Source organism: Dipodomys merriami, unplaced genomic scaffold (genome assembly GCF_024711535.1).
Source record: "Dipodomys merriami isolate MVZ:Mamm:240054 unplaced genomic scaffold, mDipMer1.0.p SCAF_3, whole genome shotgun sequence".
Classification (NCBI taxonomy): Eukaryota; Metazoa; Chordata; class Mammalia; order Rodentia; family Heteromyidae; genus Dipodomys; species Dipodomys merriami.
In genome coordinates this window covers 15,170,661-15,189,363 of record NW_027204492.1, presented here as the reverse complement: position 1 = coordinate 15,189,363, position 18,703 = coordinate 15,170,661, and the positions used below count along the sequence as shown (strand labels likewise).

General features: G+C 38.9%; 1 protein-coding gene and 1 pseudogene across 1 annotated transcript in view; one reads left to right on the top strand and one right to left on the bottom strand.

Moving 5' to 3' along the window:
- Plac1 (placenta enriched 1) overlaps window positions 1-17,910 on the bottom strand; it is a 143,961-nt gene extending 126,051 nt beyond the window's left edge. The window contains exon 1 of the mRNA XM_070038926.1: window positions 17,878-17,910. The gene's annotated coding sequence lies outside the window, so the exon portion shown is untranslated. The remainder of the gene's footprint in view (window positions 1-17,877) is intronic.
- LOC138839738 (disks large homolog 2-like) lies at window positions 5,963-9,638 on the top strand (annotated as a pseudogene).
- Window positions 17,911-18,703: the final 793 nt, after the last annotated feature.

The following is an 18,703-nucleotide window of genomic DNA, read 5'->3' as shown; positions in this document are numbered from 1 at the left end:
GAGGAGCCAGGGACATCATCTTTTCCTTTACATTTTTACTGTTCTTTTGGATTCCTTTAAGGATGGGAAATGTCAAATTCTTCTTCAATGTTACCTTTTGATAAATCAAGTTCGGAATATATAATGGAATAAAAAACCCCAAATATTTCTATCAAACCCTCTGTCATAAAAAAGACTTTCTTGAAACTAACAGTAAAGACAAAGATCATGAGTTCAATCCTGAAAGGACAGATTACCTTCATTTCTTTCTAGATGATTCTGGTGTCAGTAGTTCAGTGACTATACTTTGAGAAAAGTTACCTTACTGGTTAAACTAAATCATTTCTATGGTCTAAAGAAAAATAAAGCCTCAAAGTCATTGTCTTTAGTGAGTCTAGTGAGTCTAGTGAGTCTCTCTCTCTCTCTCTCTCTCTCTTTCTCTCTCTCTCTCTCTCTCTCTCTCTCTCTCCCTCTCTCCCTCTCTCCCTCTCTCCCTCTCTCCCTCTCTCCCTCTCTCCCTCCCTCTCTCCCTCCCTCTCTCTCTCCTTCTCTCCCTCTCTCCCTCCCTCTCTCTCTCCCTCTCTCCCTCTCTCTCTGTCGTCGGTCGTGGGGTGCTGTCCCTCAGCTTTTCAGCTCAAGGCTAGTGCTCTACCACTTGAGCCACAGCTCCACTTCTGTTTTTTTTTCTTTTTACTTATGTGGTGCTGAGGAATCAAACCCAGGGCCTCTGGCTTGCAAGGCAAGCGCTCTACCACTGAGCCACCTTCCCAGCCCCTCCACTTCTGGTTTTGTGAGTGATTTATTGGAGACAAGAATCTCACAGACTTTTGTGCCTGAGCTGGCTTTGAACTGGGATCCTCAGATCTCAGCCTCCTGAGTAGCTAGGATTATAGTTGTGAGCCACTGGTGCCTTTAGCCTCTTAAATTTTACTTTTCACGAAAATAAGTGCTTAGGAATCATTTTAATTCTGTTTGCTTCCAGTCAATAAATTACTGATAGAGCTGACAGACACCTGTAATCCTGAAATTCAGATTTAACTGACTATTCTGTATTTTATCTGACAAGCCTATCTCTACCACCACCTTCTTCTTGGAGCCTGTGTTTTTTTTAAGACTTGGACAACACGAGAAGGAGTTTTGCAACTCAAGGCCAAGAAGGAAGTGAGCACTCATTTTTTTAAAGCATAATACAATAAAGGAGACATGCTAGCAGGAGATTAACTGTCCACACTGGAGAAATCTCAGTCTCTTTTGTGATGGGGAGTGGCAAGGCAATGTGTAGGAGTAGAGAGGAAGAAAGTGATTAGGCATACATGCATGGGATCCCAAATAATGTACAATCAGTTATCAAAGAATACAACTCAACATTTGATTCTACAGCCTCAGCAAAAAATAGAGGCCCAAGGAGTTCTTCAAGTAGAAAGCTGCCTCCATTTTCTGCTGCCATCACCAAAGGAAATAGAGCATGTTGATACCACACAGCACCATTTCAGTCATTGCTTGACTCTTTTAATGAATTCCTAAATCCACTCACAATTGGGAGTCCAGAAGGGAGACGGTAAAATTCACTGTGCTCTCTGGCTTCCACAGGCCCCTCCTCTGCAGGTGAGGTTTTGCAAGGTATTCTTTGCTTTTTCTACTGTGTGTGCTGCTCTGATTTGAAAAACCTAGCTCAACTCCTTGCTTCCAAGGTACAAGTATCTCCCTCACTCCTCCTAGTTCAGTTGTCTTGCTTAGAACTCTCCAAGAGCCAACATCTCTCTCTACTATCAAGCTATCTTTTTGCCCCCAAATAGATTAATACGGATAAAGTAATTACTTTCTGTAAATTTAGGCAAATAGGGATATTTGGTGCTCCTAGGGTAAGAGTGATTTTAAAAATTAACAGAAGAAGCTAAGTGCCAGTACGTGGCTGCAGTCCTACTTACTTAAGAGGATGAGGATCTGAGGATCATGGTTGAAAGATAGCCTGGGCAGAAAAGTCCATGAAACTTTTATCTCCATTAACTAGCCAAAAGCCAGAATTTAAGGTGTGGCTCAAGTGACGGACAGTCAGCTTTGAACAAAAAAGCTAAGAGAGAGTACCTTGGCCCAGAGTTCAAGCCCTAGGACCAGCACAAAGAAAAAGAATTAATAGGGTTGAGAGTATGTTTAGGCTATGAGTTCAAATCCTAATTCTTGCAAAAATATTGCAACAGTTTTCTTCCTGATAAAATGAATGTATGCTTACTGTAAAAAAAATCAAGTCAAATATAAAAAAGGAAAATCAAATATCTCTATCTCTAAGGCCCATAGACAACAACTGTTTTTTAAAAAATCTTTAAATAGTTGTCCAAAGGTGTTTCAATTTAACATGTCAATTTATGAACTCAACATTTTATTTTATTTTTTTATTTTTGAACTCAACATTTTAATATTTTACATTCATCCATCTGCTCACTCATGCACCCATCCATCCATCCATCCATCCATCCCCTCGACAAATATTAGTGCCTATGACACACTACATTGTTTTACAGTTGAACAATACATCAATAAAAAAAGTAAAAATCACTCTTGTGGCCCTATTAACATAAAGGCATGAATACATGTGCATTCATGATTTTACATTAATAAGCTCATATTATATTGGCTATTTTGGAACCTGCTCTTTCCTGTAATAATGTATTATAGACCTCTTTTATATATGTGAATACATATTTAACTTATGTCTTCATTTTAATAGCTGCCTGATAGTTTATGTGTACCATGATTTATTTAATCATCTCCCAAGAACTAGTTTCAGCTTTTGCTATTATAAAAAGTACAGTTAATCCTCCATATCCACGGCTTTTACATCTGCAGATTCCACCAGCTGTGGATTGAAAATATTTGGGAAAAAAAGATGTTGTTACCGATGTATAGTTGTTAGCTTCACTCACAATAGTTGTGTCTGTAATGAACACATGATTTTTCTTGCTATTCCCTAAACAATAAAAAAACAATTACTTACATAGTTACTCACATTTGGGTAGTTATTTTAAGTAATATAGAGATTATTTACAGTATAGAGGAGGACGTGTGGGTTCTATGCAAGCACTACATCATTTTACATAAGGGACGTGAGCATCTACAGATTTCTGGCATTTGCAGGAGTTCCTGGAATCAGTCCTTTGTGGAAACCAAGGACAAAAAGAATCAGTAAAGAATGTACTTGAACATGTATAACCTTTTATGCCTAGCCGATCATTTTATTAATTAAATTCATAGTTTCACTCCTCTTTGTCTACTGGTTTGATTTTTCTTCTTCTCCTTTACTATCTTTTCTTTCTCTTCTTGACCTGTAAATGTTAAAGGATCCCAAACTAATTCTGTAGTCCTCTTTTCTAGTTCCACTCTGCCCTCATGAATGGGATTATGTGACCTCATAAAAGAGTTTGATGGAACAAGTTTATCCCTTGTTTTTCTCTTCTGCCCTTCTGCCATGTAAGGACACAGTGTTCCTCCCTTTTGTAGGATGCAGTAAGAAGTTGCTCTCTTGAAATTACAGATTTAGCCCTTACCTGACAATAACCCTGCCCGCATCCTGACACCCCATCCTCCAGACTATAATGGTGGAAATAAATATCTATAAATAATAATGAAATAAATTGTGAAATAACTTTGTGTTCTTCATCAATTTTCCTGCCTGTGGTATTTTGATATAGGAGCACAAATAGACCAAATGTCTTTTTTTGGGGGGGGGGGTCCAGTCATGGGGCCTGAACTCTGGGCCTGGGTGCTGTCCCTCAGCTCTTCAGCTCAAGGCTAACACTCTACTACTTGAACCACAGTGCCACTTCCAGAGTTTTTCTTTTTGCTTATGTGGTGCTGAGGAATCGAAACCAGGGCCTCATGCATGCAAGGCAAGCGCTCTACCACTGAGCCACCTTCCCAGCCCCAGACTAAATGTCTTAACCAGTCTCTAAGTCTCCCCTGTTGCCCCTAAACAGTTCTTTCTCTGCAAATAGTCAAAGTTGTTTTCTAAAGATATAAATCAGAATCTGGGCACCGCTGGCTCAAGCCTGTAATCCTAGCTACTCAAGAAGCTGAGATATGAGGATCATGTTTCAAATGCAGTCCAGACAGGAAAACTCTGTGGGACTCTTCTCTCCAATAAACTACTCAGACAAAGCTAGAAGTGGAGCTGTGGCTCAAGTAGTAGAGCACTAGCCTTGAGCAAAAAAGCTCAGGGACAATATCTAGGCCCTGAGTTCAAGCCCCAGGAGCAGCAAAAAAAAAAAAAGACCTAAATCAGGTTTTATGTACCCCATGCTTAAATCCATTGAATTTAAATTACAGTTGAGATCAAATTTCACAAATAATTACAAGTGTGCAAAATCCTGTTTTATCAAAGCTCTTTGCTACTTCAGCCACATGCTATATAAACTCCTTTTTTCATTAGCATTTCTATTCCTTGACTGCACTAAGCTCATCCGTGGTCAAGAATGCTTTCTCCACCTAAAACACTCTCCTCCTGGATCTTCATGTGTAGCTTATGTATCACTGAATGCAGAAGTCGTTATATCATATAGCATAGTCCCCACCCTTAAGTTACCCTATTTCATTGCTCTGTCATACTGCTACCATGGTAGTTATGATTATCTGAAAATAATACTTTGTTCAGTTATACATTTCTATATGCTCCCTCACTTTATGAGAGCAAAAGCTTTGCATATCTTGTTTACAAATATGCAAAATTATAACTTGTTCCATAGTAGGGGCTCAATGCAGGAGGAGTCCTTATCTAGGAGAGTTTCCACTTACCCTACTACTTACTTAATCACCCTGCCTATTTCTCCTATAAAATATATTGCATAATATTAAAAATGCTAGAAGCTGGGCTAGAGGTATGGGTCAAGTGGCAGAGAGCTGGCTTAGCAAGCACAAGATGCTGAGTTCAAATCCCAGTGCCACCACCAACAAAAAGCTTGAAGCTAGTTAGGTTATTCTTTAATTCACCCATATTTTTTTTTGGTTAGTTGTGGGGCTTGAACTCAGAGCCTGGGTGCTGTCCCTGAGCATTTTTACTCACAGCTAGTGCTCTACCACTTTGAGCCACATTGCAACTTCCAGTTTTCTGGTGGTTATTTGGAGATAAGAGTCTCAGGGGCTGGGTGCCGATGGCTCACACCTGTAATCCTAGCTACTCAGGAGGCTGAGATCTGAGGATCATGGTTCAAAGCCAGCCTGGGCAGGAAAGTCCGTGAGACTCTTATCTCCAATAAACCACTAGAAAACCGGAAATGGCATTGTGGCTCAAGTGGTAGAGCGCTCGCCTTGAGCTGAAGAGCTGAGGGACAGTGCCCAAGCCCAGAGTTCAAGCCCCACGACCGACAAAAAAAAAAAAAAAAAAAAAAAAAAAAAGAGTCTCAGGAACTTTCCTGCCCAGGTTGGCTTTGAACTGCAATGCTCAGATCTCAGCTTCCTGAGTTGCTAGGATTATAGGCATGAGCCAATGGTGCCCTGCTACCCACATACTTTTTCTCATCATTTAAGTAGTATATTCACTAAAAGGTAAGTTTTTTTTTTCTCTCAGTATTATCTATGTTGGTTAAACTATGTAATTTAAACAGATCATCTAGTAGTGCAAAAAACGAAGAGTTCTTTCTGTGAAAACAATGTTTTTAAAAACTGAAGAGGAGATTCAAAAAAATTAACCAAAGCCTATGGTTGTATATAGACAAGACAATCATAAAAACCTGAGAAAATAATGATAACTATTAGGAGAATGTCTTTAGATCCTGATTCACTTTCTAAAAACTAGAAACTTTAATTTGGAATAAATCTATTGTGAATGCAGTTTACGTAAGACCAAAAGAACTCAAACTGAAGGAGTCCCAGATATAAGATAAATAAAAATAAATAGAAATCCAGACACCTCATAGTGAACATAAATAGAAAATTCTGAAAATAACCAGAGAGAAGAGATGGATTATGTTTAAAAACTGACTGACAATAGGTAATGAACATCGCCTTTCTATTAGCAACACAGTTCAGAAGACAATGGAATGGCATTTACAAAGGGCTGAAGGAAAATACTCAAACTTTTTATAGAGAATTGAATTATCATTCACAACTGAGGGCAATTAAAATAAAAAGACTAAGAAGGTTTGAACAGTTGTAGATGTCACTAAATGAGTTACATAAAGATTCAGGCGCCAGTGGCTCACACCTGTAATCCTAGCTACTCAGGAGGCTGAGATGTGAGAATTTCAGTTGAATCCAGCCCTGAAAGACATGGAGAGACTCTTATCTTCTGTTAATTAGCAAGAATCTAGAAGTAGAGGTGTAGCTCAAGTGGTAGAGCAACAGGCTTCAGTGAAACAGCCAAGTGAGAGTACAAGGCCCAGAGTTCAAGCCCCAGTACTAGCAAAACAAACGAAAAAACTGTTTAACTGGTGTACAGCAAAAACCACAGAATAAAAAATAGGGATTGAAGAGACAATAAGTTAAAAAAAATTGCTAAGGAGATGGCAAGTTAAAAGAAGCTTCCAATAAAAGAATGAGGTTTCTTTGGGGATAACTAAAATATTTGAAAATTATGGTGACTAATACCTCAAAACTGGAAAAATAAACAAAAATCAATAATAATATCCAGTACTTGGGAGGTAGAGGCAGGAAGATTTCAAGTTAGAAGTCATCCTGGGTTGAATGATAAGATCCTGTTTCAGAATATTAAAAAATGTATTTAAAAAGAAAATAAAAATAGATGCCAGATGGGTAGATGGGTGAGAGAAACAAAAAAAAAAAATCATCATACATGTAGATGAGAAGATTGCCTACACAGGAAATGCTAGAGAACCTAGACCGTATTAAAAGTAGAATGTTCAACAAAGTTTTCACATGTATTTACATGAGGAATCAGTATCATATATACCAGAAATAACCAATTAGAATGTCATTCTTGTTGTGTGTGTGTGTGTGTGTGTGTGTGTTTGTCAGTCATGGGGATTAAACTCTAGGCCTGGGCGCGGTCCCTCAACTCTTCAGCTTATGACAAGCGCTCTACCACTTGAGCCACACACAGTGCCACTTCTGATTTTCTAGTGGTTCATGGGAGATAAGAGTCTCACAGACTTTGCTACCTGGGCTGGCTTTGAACCGTGATCCTCAGATCTCAGCTTCCTGAGTAGCTAGGATTTCAGGTGTGAGCTACCGGTGCCCGGCTTGAATGTCATTCTTAAAGAAGTAAAAGTGTTCAAAGTACATATTTTAGCAAGAAGCTTGTAGTATGAATAGTGTATGAGCAATAACACTTGAAGAAACATCCTTTCAACAAGTATCTTTAGGTACTTTATTGCCCTCATTTCAGAGCAGTGACCACTTTCATCCACTCAATTACCACTGTTAACAATATGGTTACCCACATGATCATTGTGTAAGACCTTTATGGAGAAAATTATGAAAATTATTTAAAGTCATAAAAGATGGTCTTGTACTTCCAGTTCCAGGACAAGATGAATTAGAAGTACTTTTTGCTATTCTTTCTGGCAAGGACAACTAAAAAAAACCTTGAACATTATGTATAAAATAAACATAAGACCACCCTGACAGACAAAAGAAGGGCCTTGGGAACTGAAGAAACTTATTGATGAGGTCCTTCTCTTTTCTTTTTTGCCTCATCTCTCCCAGGCTGTGTGATATAGAAATTGGCAACTCAGAAACACTAATGAGCACAGGTCCTCCCCCTCCGCCCCCCCCCAAACCCCCAAAGCCTGTCTTCTCGGGTCCAAGTACCAGAAAAGGAGCGACTCACTAGGACCAAAACCTCTTTCCAACAGTTGCTCTCTACCTCAGCCAAACCCACACTTAGAAAAAGTATGGTCTTGACTCCACTCAGGCCAGCAATGGCTAGATAGGGAACTGGACTTTCAGTCTCCCTGGGTGGAAGACGGTATCCCTACCACTTAACCAGTGTGGTGTTTGAGATAGCAGAGTGGGAAGCTGGCACTGTGACTAAGTCCCTTCTCTCCACAATGTCAGTGAAGATAATACAGGGAGTCTACACTGCCACTTGCAGCTTCTTTCACTTATCACAGTCTCACGGGAGGTCTGCTTTAGCAGAAGATTGCATTAAGGTCCACAGTCTCATACTACAACACCCCAAAATGTCCAAGTTTTAATTAAAAAAAATCAATTGTCACAGCAAACCCCAGGGAAACCTCGATTGGAATGAGAAAAGATACCAGGCAGATACCAAGACTGATAGGACACAAATCTTAGCATTATCTAATCAGATGGTAAGGCAGCCATCTTAAAAAAAAAAAAAAGAGTTGGAGTAAGTAAAGACAAACGTACTGGAAAGATGGAATGAAAACCTCATCAAAATAGAAAACATAAAGGACCAAATGGGGAGAGAGAAACAGCTGAATTTTGGGAGCTGTTGACTGCTATGTTGGAATCCTCTGGAAACTGGCTTGCCTACATTCAATTGGAGGCCAAAAATCCATAACTTAATGAGAAGAGATAATGGACCACAGCAGAGACATCACTCCATGCAAGTGGCGTGTTTGACTACAACAAGAACAAGGGCAATGGCAAGGCAAGCCAACGACTTGGTTTTAAGTATGGAGACATTCTCCATGTTATGAAAACCTTTGCTGACAAGTGTCAGCGAGCCAGCACAGAGTCGTGCTGGAACGAGATAGCAAGATAAACATCACCCCCAGAAAATAGAGGAGAGGAAGAAGGAATGTACCCCATTCAAGACAGTAAAAGTTTAATGCACACCCCTGGACTGATTGATTCCAAAGGGCCCTTCAATGACAGGCATAAAGAGCACCTCATTTCTCACAAAAATTCCCTTTCGAAAAGAACAAGGAACAGAGTGAGCAGAAAACCAGCGATCCTGAACGACAACAAGGAGACCTCGTTCTTTTCTATGAGCTTCTTGCAAGGCAGCAAATAAACTCGACCCGGTCAGTGATTATCTTGGACCCTGTGAAGGGTCAAATCAATGATAGGGTGATATCTGAATTTCCTGATAAATTTGGCTCCTAAGGGCCTCACACTATGAGCTCAAAGTGTGGGTACAAAGTAGCAAAAGCAGAGACTATCACAAATTTCTGTGAGGCAAGCTGTGCAATGACAATATGCAATCGGTGAGATCTGTAGCAGAAAGGAGAAAACACTATCGACTTGGCATATCAGGAAATGCAATAAGTGGTTATAACTCACCCACTTCAATATATACCATTGCTATATTCATGAAGACTAAGTCCTCTCTGGTAAGTCTGATGAAAATAAATAAGCAGTTAACAGAAGAATTCCTTCAATTGAGCAGTTAATCTAGAACAAGACTTTGGAGAATGGTTTACAGCTATTGTCCAAGGAGACGCATCAATAGTTATATTTATCTATATCTATCTATCTATCAATCTATCAATCTATCAATCAATCAATCTATCTATCTATAATACGTTTGCTATGGAAAAGCAACATGGGCCGTTCATCTGGATTTCCTCAAAGGAAATGTTAAAAATTAACTACCACACCTTTGGTAGTTCTCAAATCTGGCAAATGTGCTAAATATATAGATTCAAGAAGATGAGTATAAATTGCATGGGATGAGGGAGAATGATGGAATGTGTGACATTGGTCAAGAGGCATTGAACTCAGAAATTGACATGTTGAATTGAAACTCCTTGGTGTAATTACTTAAAGATAATTTTAAAAAGAAATTAATAGGACTTTTTCCAGTTTCCCTTATCTACAATAACTAATATATGTCTAGCACAAGCAGAAAAGATCAAAAGCTATGTACATATGACCATATAAGATGATGTTAAGCAAAATGAACCCCAATATAAGGACACAAGAGGTTTTATCTTTCTTGCTATTGTTTTTAATGTACTTATAATGTACTGTGTGATTTTTTTGTTTCTTTTGTATGTTCTTCCCCTATGGTATAATTATTGTATTTGATTCTGGTGCCCTGCATCTTGTATATACATTTTTCTAATTTAGGGAGGGGAAGGGAAATAACAAAAAACTGAAATAAGGATACAGGTTGACCCATTGTAGCAATGAGATGTACAAGACACTATGTTGAAAATGAACTTTACAACTTGGGGGAGGGAGGAGTTGGGGAGGTGGGGAGGGAAGGGATGGTAGGGGAAAAACAAAGGCAGGGGTAACAATGCTCGATAGGAAGTGTACTCATTCCCTTACTCATGTAACTGTAACTCCTTTGTACAGTATCTTTACAGTAAAAATATACATCTTTAAAAAAGAAATTAAGGTGAAAGCTATCTTCAAGGACTCGAGTCTCCCTATTTAGCCTAAGGCCAATCTCTGTAACAGAGAAGATGGAGAACTTTTTCTGAAGTCTTCTCATGGCCTATCTATACTCTGTGCTGCTCTCTCTCTCTGTCTCTCTGTCTCTGTCTCTGTCTCTGTCTCTGTCTCTGTCTCTGTCTCTGTCTCTGTCTCTGTCTCTCTCTCTCTCTCTCTCTCTCTCTCTCTCTCTCTCTCTCTCTCTGCTATTTTTAAATAAAATTTCCTATCAGCTTAAAAATATATTAAGGCCAACACAAATGAAATTTCTAAAATTGAAAAATCCTGAAAGCAGCCAGAAAGAAAATACACTTTCTTTGGGAAAAAGAATAATCTATGGATTTTTCATCAATAGGGGTTACAAGAAAGTCAGATATTTTTTTCAAGTGCTGAAAGAAAAGAAAAGCCAGCACAGAATTCTACGTTCAACAAAAATATCCTTCAAGAATGAAGGGGAAGTTAAGACATTCTCAGGTAAAGAAAAACTAAAAGAACTTATCACTAGCAGACCAACTACTGAAAAATAGCGAAAGGAAGTTCTTTAAACAGAATTAAATGAGAGGAAGAATCCTGGAGCACCAGGAAGGAAGGAAGAACAAAGAATTTTTTTCAGTATGGGTAAATACAATAGGTTTTCCTTTTCTCTTGAGTTTTCTAAATTATGTTTGACAGTTGAGGCAAAAAGTAAAACATTGTCTAATATGTTTCTCAATGTATGAACAGGAAATAAGATAATTTATTATGAACTGGAGAGGGAAAGAAATTATAAAGGGAGGTAAAGTTTTATGCTTCATTCTAACAGGTAAAATGAGAATACTAGTATACTGGCAATATGTTATGATGTATAATAAAAGCACCAGAGAAAAGGATAAATTTCTGTTGGTAAATCTAATGTAACTTAGTAGTAGAGTGATTACATATTGTGAACGATGCCCTAGATTCAAGACCCAGAAGGATAAGAAATGTTCAAGTAATCCATAGAACGGCAGGAAGATGAAAACAGAGAAATATAAATCAGTGAGCAAACAGAGAACACCATATATAGAAACAACTAGAATATTTTTCAATATGTAAATAGTTGAATTGTGATAGATCCCTACCATGAGCACTACTTATCAACAAAAAGGCTAAAGGGATTGATAAGGCACTGCCTAGCAAGTGCAAGACCCTGAGTTTAAACCCCAGTACTGTCTCCCCACCCCCAAATTTCCAAACCTAAGCAGCACACTACAGATTCGTACAATTAGATGGATCTTCAGGGAATTATGCTGAGGGGAAAGACAATCTCAGAAAGTAAAATTCTGTATGATTCCATTCCTGTGATGTTCCTTTCTATTTATTTATTTATTTATTTATTTATTTATTTATTTATTTATGTTGGTCGTGGGGCCTGAACTCTGGGCCTGGGCACTGTCCCTCAGCTCTTCACCTCAAGGCTAGGACTTTACAACTTGATACACAGCACCACTTCTGGTTTTTTCTGCTTATGTGGTGATGAGGAATGGAGCCTAGGGCCTCATGCATGCGAGGCAAGCGCTCTACCACTGAGCCACCTTCCCAGCCCCTCCTGTGATGTTCTTGAAATAATAAAGGCATAGAGAACAAGTTAGTGGTTTATGAAGTTAGAGATGGGGTACAGTGGTATATCTATCAAGTTAGAATAATTCTGTGTCATGATTGTAATGATGATTATATAAATTCATGTGTGTGATAAAATGACATAGAACAATATATGCATATGAAGCCAATACAGAGAAAGAAAATAATTAGTACAGGGACTTTTCTATACTAAATTTCCATCTTTTTTTGTGCCAGTAGTGAGGCTTGAATGCAGGGTCTGACTGCTGTCCCTTAGCTTTTTTGTTCAAGGTGAGTGCTCTACTACTTGAACCATAGCTCCACTTCCAGTTTTTTGCTGGTTAATTGAGTAGCTGGGATTATAGGCAGGAGCCACCAGCATCTAACAATTTTCAACTGCTTGTGGTTTATAAATATATCAAAATAAAGCAGAAAAGAGTAACTCCAAAAGAGCTATGGCATGTTCATATATAGGAAGACAACACAAAGACAGTGCTTCTCTTCAAGTGGTTGTTAAATACGATTTATTTTGTTGGGTTTTTGGGTGTGTGTGCTGGTAGTGGGGCCTGAACTCTTGCTCTTTTGCTTGACTTTCTTGCTTACATCTTGTACTGCCCTAGTTGAACTACACTATCATTTAACCAGCATTTTACTGGTTAATTGAGGATACAGTCTCATAAGCTTTTCTGCTATGGTTTATAACTGAGATTCTCCGAGTCTCAGCCTAGTGAGTAGTTAGGATTACATGTGGGAGCCAGTGGTGCCTGGCTACAAGTTATTTTTTTAAATAGGAGTTAACAAACTAATTATCCAGAAGATTTATAGAGTTAGAGTTAAACATAAGAGCTATACATCAAAGAAAGGCAAGATAATTTTGAAGAATAATGAGGGGCACATTGCCAATGCTTATCATTATGTTACAGCAATTAAAACACTGTAGTATTGGCAGACAGACAAACAAATAGAGCAGTGGAATAAAGGAAGACCTAAACTAACTCATAAATCTATGAGAACTAGACATAGAACAGAGGTTGGTTGTAAGTCATGGAGGATAGGATATAGATTACTGGATAAATTGGGTTAAAATATTTATGTGAGAAAATATATAATTAGATAACTTCTTCAAACCCTATATAAAAGTCACAATCTCGCAATCTCAGCACCGAGGAGGCTGATACTTTAAAGTTAAAGACTAGGTATGGTGACATGTTTGTCATTCCAGATGCTTGGCAGGTTGAGGCAGGAAGATTGTTGAGCCTAGGAGTTCAAAGACTAGCCTGACTAATACAGCAAGACCCATTTCCAAAAGTAAAATGAAACATAAGCCATATATAGAAGATATTTGTCATATACATATATAACTGAGAAAGGAATAACATCAAAAACATATAAAATACACATGGTAGTTCCCTTCTATTAGCAGTTTTACTTTCTGTGGTTTCATTTCTCCAAGGTCAAACCCAATCCAAAACATTAAATGGAAAATTCCAGAAATAAAGTGCCAATTTTCCTTATAGATGTTATCATTTCTACAAAGTAGTCACATTTATCACTCATTTCAAGCAAACTTTATAGTTTTTTTCTGTTTTTAAGATTTGCCTTAAATTACTATAAAACTTCTCTTTTAACATTTGAACCGATAATTTATTTTGGATTTTGTTCTTATGTGATTGAGACATGGTCTCACTATATAGCCAAGGCTAGCTTTAAACTCAAGCTGAAAGTGTATGTACTTTTTAACTTTGCTTTCTAAGTTAGAGAAAATATTCCAGAGAAATGCCCATCCATTGGACATTGCAAGTTAGTTGTTTCTAAAAGATAGCCAAACAACTTAAAAATGTGTCAAATGAAGAATGAATATACTAAATGTGTCTTGATGGCACTAAGGAACTAGATCAATATGTGCACACATGGACAGATGTCCAGACCCTAATGCCGAGTAACAAACAAAAAGCCACACAAAACAATATCATATATTGCTCATAACCTGGAAATAAAACCATCAAATTAATGAAAATGAGTTGACAGCGATAAAAGACAAAAGGAAGCTTCAACTTTTTCCCTTTCTTTTCCTGTCTTGTCTTTTTTTTTGGTCCATTTTGTCCTTTACTCTCTATTTCTTTGTCTCTCTGTCTCTGTTTCTGTCTCTCTGCAGTTTTGGAGATCATAGCTATTCCTGTAGTAATATGCTTTATTCTAAAAACAGGAAAACCAACCAGGTACCTATGGCTCAGGCCAATAATCCTAGCTACTCAGAAGGCTGAGATTTGAGTATCACAGTTCAAAGGTAGCTGTGGCTCAAGTGGCAGAGTACCATTCTTGAGCAGAAAAGCTAAGGAACAGAATCCAGGCCCTGAGTTAAAGCCCCAGTACTGATGCACATGTGCATGTATGCATGTGTGTATATGTGTGCATACATACATACACACACAGGAAAAAAAAGTCATAAATACAGAAGACAGTAGTGTATTTTACAGAACACAAATGTCTGTTATGCCCCTCTCTATATATGTGTATGCTGTCTTTTAAAAGTTTTCTGTACAAATTGAATGGTGGGAAACATAGTATGCTAAGTAACTTTAGGTGATGGCCTTCCCAGGGACATTTTCATTTGTTAAAGAAGGCTACAATATTCAATCCAAAATCCGAGACAGGGTCACTTAGGTAGCATGTGTTTCCAAGGTGAAATTCAAAGGGCGTCATTTTCTTCCCAGTGCTGGTCTTGCAATTTGGGTAAGCTGGCACCACTCAGACACTATGATAGCTTGCCTTGGGTCAGACAGCATGGAGAAGAGGAGGGGACAGAGCTCCCTCGCTGTTCACCCCAATTAGGCTCTCATTCTTGATAAATAAAATGGTGTTTTAAACACCACCCCATTAAATTAAATTTAGAGGAAGATTTATAGAAACGCAGACACCTAAGTGCAAATAAATCCTTTCCAACATTCTCAAGCTTTTATTCTATCTTGTTCATCGGACCAGAGCAGATGGAACACAATTTAAATTTTTCCTTAGCTCATCTGCAATGTATCAAGGCTTGTCCTTGGCTCTGTGGCTCCCACTCCCTTCACCTCAATCACCTCCACCAGTTGTTTAAATGACTCCAATCTTTCTTCAGCCACAGTTTTTCAAGTGAGAGTCTTTTTTTTATTGCTTTGGGCATGTTCCTTATCCTAGCCAGTGCTCAGAATTTTAACTATCTAACTCTTCAATTTCTCTCTGTCTCTTTACATGGGGGAGAAACTGGATTTCTGTTACACACAGTTTGGCAAAGGCCAAGAGATTACAGCCAGATGTACATCTGCATGTTAGCAGCCAGAAGGCCTGGGATGGTGCTTTTTAATAAGAAGGGAGTAGTCATCTTCCTGCTCTCAAAGGAGAGGGCCTCCTCCCTCCCATCAGATGATTTGGCTGCTGCGTGCTCACTGATTAATTACTGAGGTCGCAACTTTATACAACTGGGTCGCTTTAACAATTCTACCAGGCTCCCAGCTAATTCCTGATGTATTTTCTTAGTTTGAAAAGAACTCTCCCCCCCCTTTTTTTCCAGAGCATATGTTGGTTTTTAAAAAAAGCAAGAAAGAAGAAAAAAGAAGAAAAAAAACAGAAACAACAAAAAAAATAGTCGAGCAGAACAAAGTTGGTTTGTTTTTGTTGCTTTGAGACAGGGTCTCACTGGACTGCCCAGACAGGTCTAGAATCGATGATTCTCCTCTTTACCCCTTCAGTGCTGGGATTACAATCATGCACCTGGCAAAGCATCATTTTAAAACAATAAGTTATTACACTACCACATTTAACAGTATTGAAAGCTCAGGACTGGAAGAGTATTTTCAATGGCATAGAAGCCTTCTAGTACCTGTCGTATCAAAACCCTCAACTGACCACTTATTCTATTTGTCTGCAATGTATCACTTCAATTATGTTCTGATCAACTTTAAACCTCCATTTTATACTGGATAAATAAAGCAACAAATGTACTCTTCTGTGCCCCAATGGCTACCCAAACCTTATCTGGCTGCCCCAAAGAGATAGCATATCTAGTTCCTTATTAGTAGGTCTCTTTGCCAGTTCAACTCATGACTGAGAATGTCAATCTATTTTCCAAGACAGATGTAAAACATCTACAAGACAGCCAGAGGCTCGTGTCTCATACCTGCAATACTAGCTAGTCAGGAGGCTGAGATATGAGGATTGCAGTTCAAAGCCAGCCCAGGGAAGGAAAGTCCATGAGACTCTTATCTCCAATAAACCACCAGAAAACCAGAAGGACCACTATGGCTCAAATTGAGTAAAAAAGAGCTCAGGGACAACCCCCAGGCCCCAAGTTCAAGTCCCACAACTGACAAAATATAGATATACAATATAATTGCTGCATGAATCTTAGCCTGGAAACTGCCTCTTGGACCACAATTTCATTGTCAATGAGTTCAATATACAATGCAATCATTGTTAGAAGTCATTGATCCTGAGAAGTACTCAAGGCAGATTAAATTTCCAAATACAAGTTGATAGTCTGTTTTCATGAAGATCACACATCTCTGTACTTGGGGGAAACATTGAGACCCAATAATCAGTAAGTCTATGATATCAATGACAATCAGCTATGCAAAATTTGGGGCCAATCCTGCAAAATTTGTGTTTGCTTATGCTCTAAAAGATACATATACCCATTCTATCTCCCCAGATTTTCTTTTCTCCCTCACTGTCTCCATTGTTCCATATCACATATACCTACAGGCCCCTCTAACAATTCCAAATTTTGATCAAACTGACAGATAATATTTACATGCTTAACATACTTCCATGAGCATACCTGAGGAATATATAATACTTGACATGCTAGCTATGCATTGGATCCTCATTTCTAATTCACATAATATAATGAAAGTCTGACAGGGTGATACATGTCTGTACTGCTAGCACTTAGGAGACTGAGGGGGCTGGGTCATAAGTTCAAGGTCAGCCTGGCCCCACAGGGAGTTTCATGCTAGCTGGGCTATGTAGCAAAATGCTATCTCTAAACCAAAAGCAAAGAAAATGAATACTATCAGAAAATACCCAATGAGGTGAAGTGAAAGTGGACACACTTTTTATCAGACAACTTTGAATCCACTGTAACTTATAACTACTGCAAATCAATCAGCAATATTGGTACATTAATTACTGTCAGTAATAAATTACTTGTATCACGTCTTATCACTAGCCACAACAGGTCAAACTGTGATTGAGAATGGCTACCCTTGTCCTCTCAGTGACCTGCCATGCTATCTTATGCCTCTACACCTGATGTGCCATTTCAAAAAGCTCTTAAACACTACATGCTAAATCTCCAATTGAATTGACTGAATAAATGAATGAGAGGGAACAGCTTACACTAAGCAAAAGGAATGAATAAATGAATGAAGTGCATGCAATCTTCCTTTGATAAACCCCACACTACTCCATTTATAGCATTCATACCTTGAGCCATGGCTGCACTAACAAAAAATAGTATTCCGTTATTGCATAATAAAGTCAGTGGTGATTGTGGGCAATTTTCTTGACCAGAAAGCATAGATTAAGATGCTTTGCAGCTGTACTGTTTTACTAAGGGCTGTTTAAATAAGCAAAAACCATGTTTGCCAGGAGAAAGTAAAAGACAGATGTAAATTGGTTAGAAAACACATACATTCGTTTTATATATATATATATATATATGTATATATATACATATGTATATATATGTATATATATACATATATATATGCATTTGCTTTAAAATGTGCCCCTAAACCAGCAATTACCCTGAGATGTCATTTTTGACTAGCAACAACACGGACCAGAAATAGTGAGTTAATTTGGGTAGGGGTTCTTTGGGACATAATATGGCTACTGTGCCTGGAGTCTTTCTTGGTCATAAAAGCCGTAAGGAAGTATGACATAATGGTGTGATGGTAAATCACAGCCCAAGTCATTTTGGTTGGCAGAATTTGAAAGATAAATAAACATTACTTCAGGAGCGGAGAAGACGTGCCTAATTACCTCTGTGCCTATGCTAGGATCCCTGCCGCTGCTGTCACTCCTGGCCTCCAGGTGAGTTTGCACAGACAGGGTCCACGTGAGCAAGGGTCCGAGATGGTCCAGCGGAGAGGTTGGTTGGCCAGAGATATGGAGGGAGACTGGCAAACCCACCTCCGGCAACCTCCTCTCCAGGGAAATCACCACGCTGCTGAACCAAGTGAGAAGGGCAGCCTTGAGGGGCCCTGTGGAACCTGGAACGAGTGGGATTGGAGGGAGAGGAGACGCTAGTCCCACCCACTCTGCCTTGGAAGTGGCGGGGAATTGAGCTGATTGCATTTACAGATCGCTGCAAGTTTTACCTAAGGCCAGCCCAAATTTCCTCCTCCTCCTTTCTGGTCCAAGTGGGATTCAGAGAACATCCCAAGTGACTAAAGCCTAGGGATGGAGCCTATCCTCCTCCTGGCTTGTCTGCTAACTTTTACAAAGCCCAGAAACTTCTTTTGATATTTTATTTTATACTGATAGCTCCTGGCCAGCGGCGCTTTCCCCCTCCCTCCCTCAATCCCCAAATGTAGGGTTCTTTTGACTTGTGATAAATACACAGAACATGAAGTTTACCGTTTCAAACATTTGTTTGTGCGCGCACATGTTTTGCATACACACATTGGGAATAGGGCCTGAACTCACAGCCTCATGCTTGAGAGTCAGCTTTGTCATGTCCTGATCACTGGAGTCTCATCTCCATTTCTAGCTTTTACTTTTTCTGATTAGTTGGGGATAAGAGTCTCTCCGATTTGTCCACCCAGTCTCACTTTGAACCAGGATCATCAGATCTCAGTCTCCTCAG